At 48.4% G+C, this 5,920-nt stretch overlaps 1 pseudogene; it reads right to left on the bottom strand.

The window, feature by feature from the left end:
* Nucleotides 1-625: 625 nt before the first annotated feature.
* Nucleotides 626-4,163, bottom strand: LOC121835042 (annotated as a pseudogene).
* Nucleotides 4,164-5,920: the final 1,757 nt, after the last annotated feature.

Genomic DNA, 5,920 nt, shown 5'->3' with positions numbered 1-5,920 from the left:
TGACGCCAGCCTCACAACTGTCCTTACAACAAAACCACCGAGAGGATAACGTCCTAAGAATTACCAGTTCTGACGAATGGTACTTACCTGAAGTTAGAGCGGGAATTATACGAAGCCTATGGAAGCACTTACTATCAAGTTCACAACTGCTTTCCCTTCTATACCGGAACTGACGTCAACGTTTCAAAGCTATTTTGAAAATAAAAAATAGGTGGCGCCTTAGGCGCTCCCCCTTAGGGAAGTATTCTCCCCTTCCGTCTTCATCTTTCCGAGTTAATGGTTACAGCACAGCTTGCGGCTGCATTGAGATGGTGGGGCCCCCACAAGAAAGATAGAGTATAGGCACTTGTGCACTCAGAACACTTTTATTTCCTGTTCTGGTGATGGCACCTGGTTGGAGCTCTCGCTATGCGTTAACTCTGGTGCCACGTTGAACCACCTCGACCTGCGACAGGGAAGAGAATGTGATAATTTACCCCGAAAATGGGCAGGGATGTGGTGGGAGTGGGAACTTGATAGTAAGTTCTTCCATAGGCTTCGTATAATTCCCGCTCTAACTTCAGGTAAGTACCATTCGTCAGAACTGGTAATTATACTTCAGCCTCTGTCGCACTTACTATCAAGTTCACAACTGCTTGTTCAAAGCTTTCGCATGTGTTCTTAGCACCTGGGTTCCAAAGTGAGCCCGGGTATCTGATTGCCGTCGGTAAAAGCGGTTAAATGTCGCCTCGGAGGACCAGTCGGCTGCTGCTAAGATGTCGGCAAGTGGTACTCCGACCTCCACAGCTTTGGAGGTGGCCGCTCCTCGCGTTGAGTGCGCTTTGAAAACCGACGTGTCAATGCCCGCAAGCGTTAGTGTGTGTTTTATCCAGTGAGCTACTGTGTCCCGTCCTGCTGGGCGGAAAGGCTTCTGCGTAGTGAGCAGAAGCTGCGTGTGGGCGCCTCGGAGTCCTGCAGTTCGTTCGAGGTACACCTGCAAGCATTCCACTGGACACAATTCCCGAACCTCTTCGAATGCTGGGAAGAAGAGGGTGGGAAGGGGTTTAGATGCCCCCGAAGTCTTTCTGAGGCCACTGAGCCCAAGCTCCCAACCCGCGGATTGTTTACGGATGTGGCATGTTGAAAGCAGGCACAAGTCTGACGTCCTGCCTGCTGAGGCAAGGGCTAATAGCATAGCTAGCTTGCTAGTGAGCATCTTGAGGCTAAGATCTTTGTTAGGACCCCACGACTGCAGGAGGGTTGTCACCGTTTCAACCCTCCAAGTTGTGGGGTATCGGGGTTTGGGGGGGTTAGAATTAAACACTCCCTTCATAAGGCGCACAACTGATGGGTGTTCCCCTAGAGGGCAACCGTCAAAGTTATGCAAGATCTGAGACAAGGCAGAACGGTAACACCCTATTCGCGTCTCCAGCTCGACGCTCGCCCTCCCGCGGCGGAAACGGGAAGCGCTCTAGTGAGGGTCCCCCGATTCTCCTCAGCGGGCATGGCGGAACTGCTCGCGATCATGGCTCGCGAAATGTCGTTTCCGGATGCAAACAACTCTCTTCACTGTTCCAACGTAGTGCTGCAGCCGGTATGGGATTGTACCTTACTGGAGAGTTTTCGTATTGCGCATAGAAGCAAACGCAAGCGGTGTGCGTTTGCGTTAGAGTTGCGTGCCCCACGTTGTGCGTGCGCCTCATCGCCACGCGCCATCCAAGACCGCAATTTCGGGCTCCGCGCACGCGCAGTGTGGAACGCGCAAAGTTAACTTAAACACAAAGGGCTTGAGTTCGCTCGTATACGCAATATTAAAACTCACTACTGTTTCACCGGCTTCCATCATCAACGAAACGTGCTGCAGTGAGAAGACGTGCAAACAGGCAGGCGTTCCTTCGAACTGGAAAGGCTGAGATGGGCACAACGACGGCGAGCAAATACAAAAGTAAATAAATTTTATGAAAGAAACTAGTAATTAAAAAAGGCTCTCTTTTAACGTTTGGGCATTTGGTCTGGAAGTATATTGACGGCGACTTTGGACGTTTCGCCGATTGTCAAAAGTTGCGACTTTGATAGCACAATATACATTACCCACAATTAATGTAATTTTACATGGATTTCTCACATTAGCTAGAATGATTTCATTGATGTTAGACTATTTTTATTTTATTTGTAATTAAAATGCAGCAATTGGAACCCGTGATGATAATTAGCACAGTTTTCATTGTCATATTTCTTCGCGCGTTTAAAATTAGATCATAAGCAACAAATTATATTAGAGCTTGAATAATTACTTATTCGAATATGTGAATTTTAATATTATTATTATTATTACAAATTGCGGCAATGTATGCCTCTAATTAACGACAAGATCACGAGAACACTCTATTTAACCATAATAGTCTTTCCAGAAAGGTATAATTCTGTCTTCTTTTTAGCATATGAAAAACTCTGACATAGTTATTAAGATAGACAAACAGTTAAACGCTGGATGTAATATGAAGTCCTGCGCGTCACGCGGTGCTATAAAAACACACACACACACTTCAGCTGTCTGACTCTGATTCCGTCTTGGGTTGTTGCAGTGAGAGCAGCGTTTATTAGTTTATCCGTTTCGTGGACATATTGTAAAAATTGGAATTATTCTCTTATTCTTGTGCTGGGATAATTGTCATTATTTCCCATGACAATTATCTAAGCAAGAAAAAGGCAGCGAGAACGCACAGATATCAGCACTGATTTTTTTAACAACTACGAATATCAGCCTGGATCGAACAGTATGTCACAAAATAAAGTTTCCACGAACAACTTTTCTAAGTAAATAATTACGATGTGAGACACATCTTGAGTCATGAAAGAATCCGAAATTAAGACCTCTGTCAAGAAATTAAATCCAAAATATAGGTAAGTTTCGGTTTCGCTCCAGAATTAAAACGCGCATCCTTCCGTAATTAATACGCTAAACACCGTCTTTGTTCTCAGGTTAAAAAGGTGACCTACGCTCATTAAACATTAGCTTCCTCGTATTACCAGAAACAATATATGTCGCTCAGTGAAGCCAGCACACTAGACAGGCTCAACAGCGGCAGGCATCTCTGACCCTCACTAAACCCGCCATCTTGGAAAATGAGTGGCGCCACCTATAGTTAGTTGGAGTCGCGGATAGTGCGATACGCCAGGCCCTCCTTAAAGAGGCTAGCGAGGAAGTTGAGCACCTGTGTTAGAGTGGGAGAAAAGGGATCAACAGTCCTTGAATGGCACCAGCGTTCCCACCTGCGCCAGCAAGAGGTGTAGGTGAGCTGTGTTCCCCGCCTCCATGATGCCTCAATGAGGTGTGCAGCCTACTCCGAAAGTTGGCTATGAGTTTGCTGGAGTTGGTCAGTCTCCATGCTGCTAGTGTCAGGCTCCCCGTGCTGAGCATTGGATGTACCTGCCCGTCGTGGCTGCGCAGTAGGTCGTGTGATTGGGGAAGAAGACGCGGTTCCTCGTATGAGTGGTGCAGCAGCGAGGCATACCATGGCTGAGATGGCCAAACTGGAGCTACTAGAATGAGCGGACTGTTGGAGCTCTGCAACTTGGCAATGCATCTGCTCACAAGGCTGAACGGTGGGAAGGCATAGAGGCCCTGACCCGTCCAGTCCTGGCTGAGAGCATCCACTGCTGCCGCCTGAGGATCCGGCTTCCAGCTGTAGTAGTGCCTCACCTGGTGGTTGGAGAAGTCTGCAAAAAGGTCCGTGTGCACGGGGCCCCACAGACAGTTGATCCTGCTGAATGTGAACGGGCACAGCTTCCAACTGCTGGCATCCATCACTCTCCTGGATGCTTGGTCTGCATCCGTGTTCATGTGCCCCGGAATATGTTGCGCCCTGACTGATATTCCCCTCGCCCAACACCACGACCATAGCTCGTGGGCTATCCTGGTGAGTTGTGGAGAGCAGGTGCTGCCCCTCCTGTTGATGGCCGCTACTGCTGCTGTGTTGTCTAGCTCGAGGAGGATGGAGCCCCGGGACACATTCTTTGCCAGCGCCTGAAGGGCCAGGAAGGCTGCCATCAGCTCCAGGGCATTGATGTGCCAAGTGGATTGGAGTGGTGTCCAGTGATGCCCGATCGTCCACCCCTCCGAGCATGCTCCCCACCCCTTCAACGAGCTGTCCGACTGTATCGTCTGTACTACTGGGGGTGTCTTGATCTGGCCCCTTGGGGAATGTTAGTTTCCACGAGAACAAGTCTACCCGCAAATTTCCCCGGCTCCTCGCCAAAAAAAAAAAAAGGAGGGGGGGGGGGGAATTATATAGCGGCCAGTTAAACGGACACTGACAACCTCCAAATATTTTGTTTTCATTTTTTGGCAGGTGATTTATTATGGTTGTCTGAAGACTACCCAATTCATATTTCGCAACAGAGTCACGTAAATTTTTTATTAAAACCAAAAAACGCAACTGCTCGAAACCGAAACTGAAACCGGCGCACGGAGGTAGGAGAAGTGAAGAGGAGAAAGTGAGTGGCGGAAGTCACGTAGCTACATCCGACCGCGCGCTTTTTTTTTTTCTCTTTTTTTTTCACCTTCATTTTTCTTTTCTTTTTTTGTGCGCAGCAGACGACATGCGTGGCGGGAACTGTGCGCCGTGCGATTCCTTCGCAGTTACGTTTGTTCCGCTCGCTGTTCTGTACTTCAACATGAGTTGTTTTGTACATTTAGGAGTTGGAGATGAGTAGTGAGTGCCCGTGGTGAATTTCCGTGATCGGCTCCGAAAAGAATACCTCACAAGCCCTGCGTCTGAAAAAAGTGGCATTGTGCGGCAGTCTGCACATGTTTCCGAAATATAAACGGGATCGGGACTAATGGCTGGCTGCGATTCCCGTAGAACATTTGCGGGCACTTCGGAAAACGGACGATACCCGGGTTATATGCTCCTTGCATTTTCTGCAAAGTGATTACATTGAGTTCGCAGGTGTCAAAAAGGAAATCCCATACCATTTAGTTCAGCGGCGTTTCGCCCACAAGATTTGTTTTTTTCAGTGATAATTGTAAAAAAAAGAAATGTAAATATCGCGAAATGTTTTCTTTTTCTTTTCTTTTTTTTTTAAGTAGGCTTACACGGGATCGAACTTGGTTTCGTCGCGTGTGAAGCGGACATGTTTCCACTGCGCTACCGGGGAAACTCTCTTAATATAGTAATAATGCAGCCGGTCGACTGTAAGTTGGAAAGTTTGCTGCCAATTTTCCTCCGGCAAAAACACTCCCGGGTCCAAGTCTGGCAGCACCAAGGAGGTTATACGCACTAGGAGGGGGCACGTTGGAACATTGGTGAAGCCTATGTCATAAAAAGTTTAAACGCTATTGTGCCCAACGGTGACCGCAGATCTCTCTGGCGATTGGTGCGCGTGACATGTCACGTGCGAGATAGATGGTTGATTGTAGAAGGATTCCTTGCAGGCCTGCGCGCGCACCGTCCAGTAGGTTTTATCAGATCGAAGGTTAGACAAAGACTAGCCACGGTCACGCGATGTGGTCATGTTGGGCTGATAAGTGAGGAGAGTAAGGAGGAAAATGAGAAAGAGGCGAGGATTGAAGGGAGCATGGCTTGTGGATGCTACGCGGCTCACGTAATGCCCTCTCCTACCCTTCTATCCTCCTTGGGCAGCACCACGAATTGGCCACATCCGCACCCAGTAAGGAAATCGTACGTGCGCATATTCAACTCGAGTACACACTTCGTGCTTGACGTTTGCGCAAGCGATGTCTTCAGCCACGAGAAGGGGGCGACGGCTCGGCGACGTCTTCGTACAATTCGGCTTGGTGGTCGGGTGTGTCGTACGGGATCAATACAAATTCTTTTGATCGGTCCCAAATTTCTCTTTCAAAAGCAGACAGAATTCGCCGGCCCCGCGAACGACTTTTCTGAAATAGAGGTCCCACGCCCGTCGTCCACTGCCATCA

Source organism: Ixodes scapularis, unplaced genomic scaffold, assembly GCF_016920785.2.
Source record: "Ixodes scapularis isolate PalLabHiFi unplaced genomic scaffold, ASM1692078v2 PGA_scaffold11__112_contigs__length_91849675, whole genome shotgun sequence".
Taxonomy (NCBI): domain Eukaryota; kingdom Metazoa; phylum Arthropoda; class Arachnida; order Ixodida; family Ixodidae; genus Ixodes; species Ixodes scapularis.
Note: the sequence above shows the minus strand (reverse complement) of the source record. Positions and strands in the feature narration are given on the sequence as shown.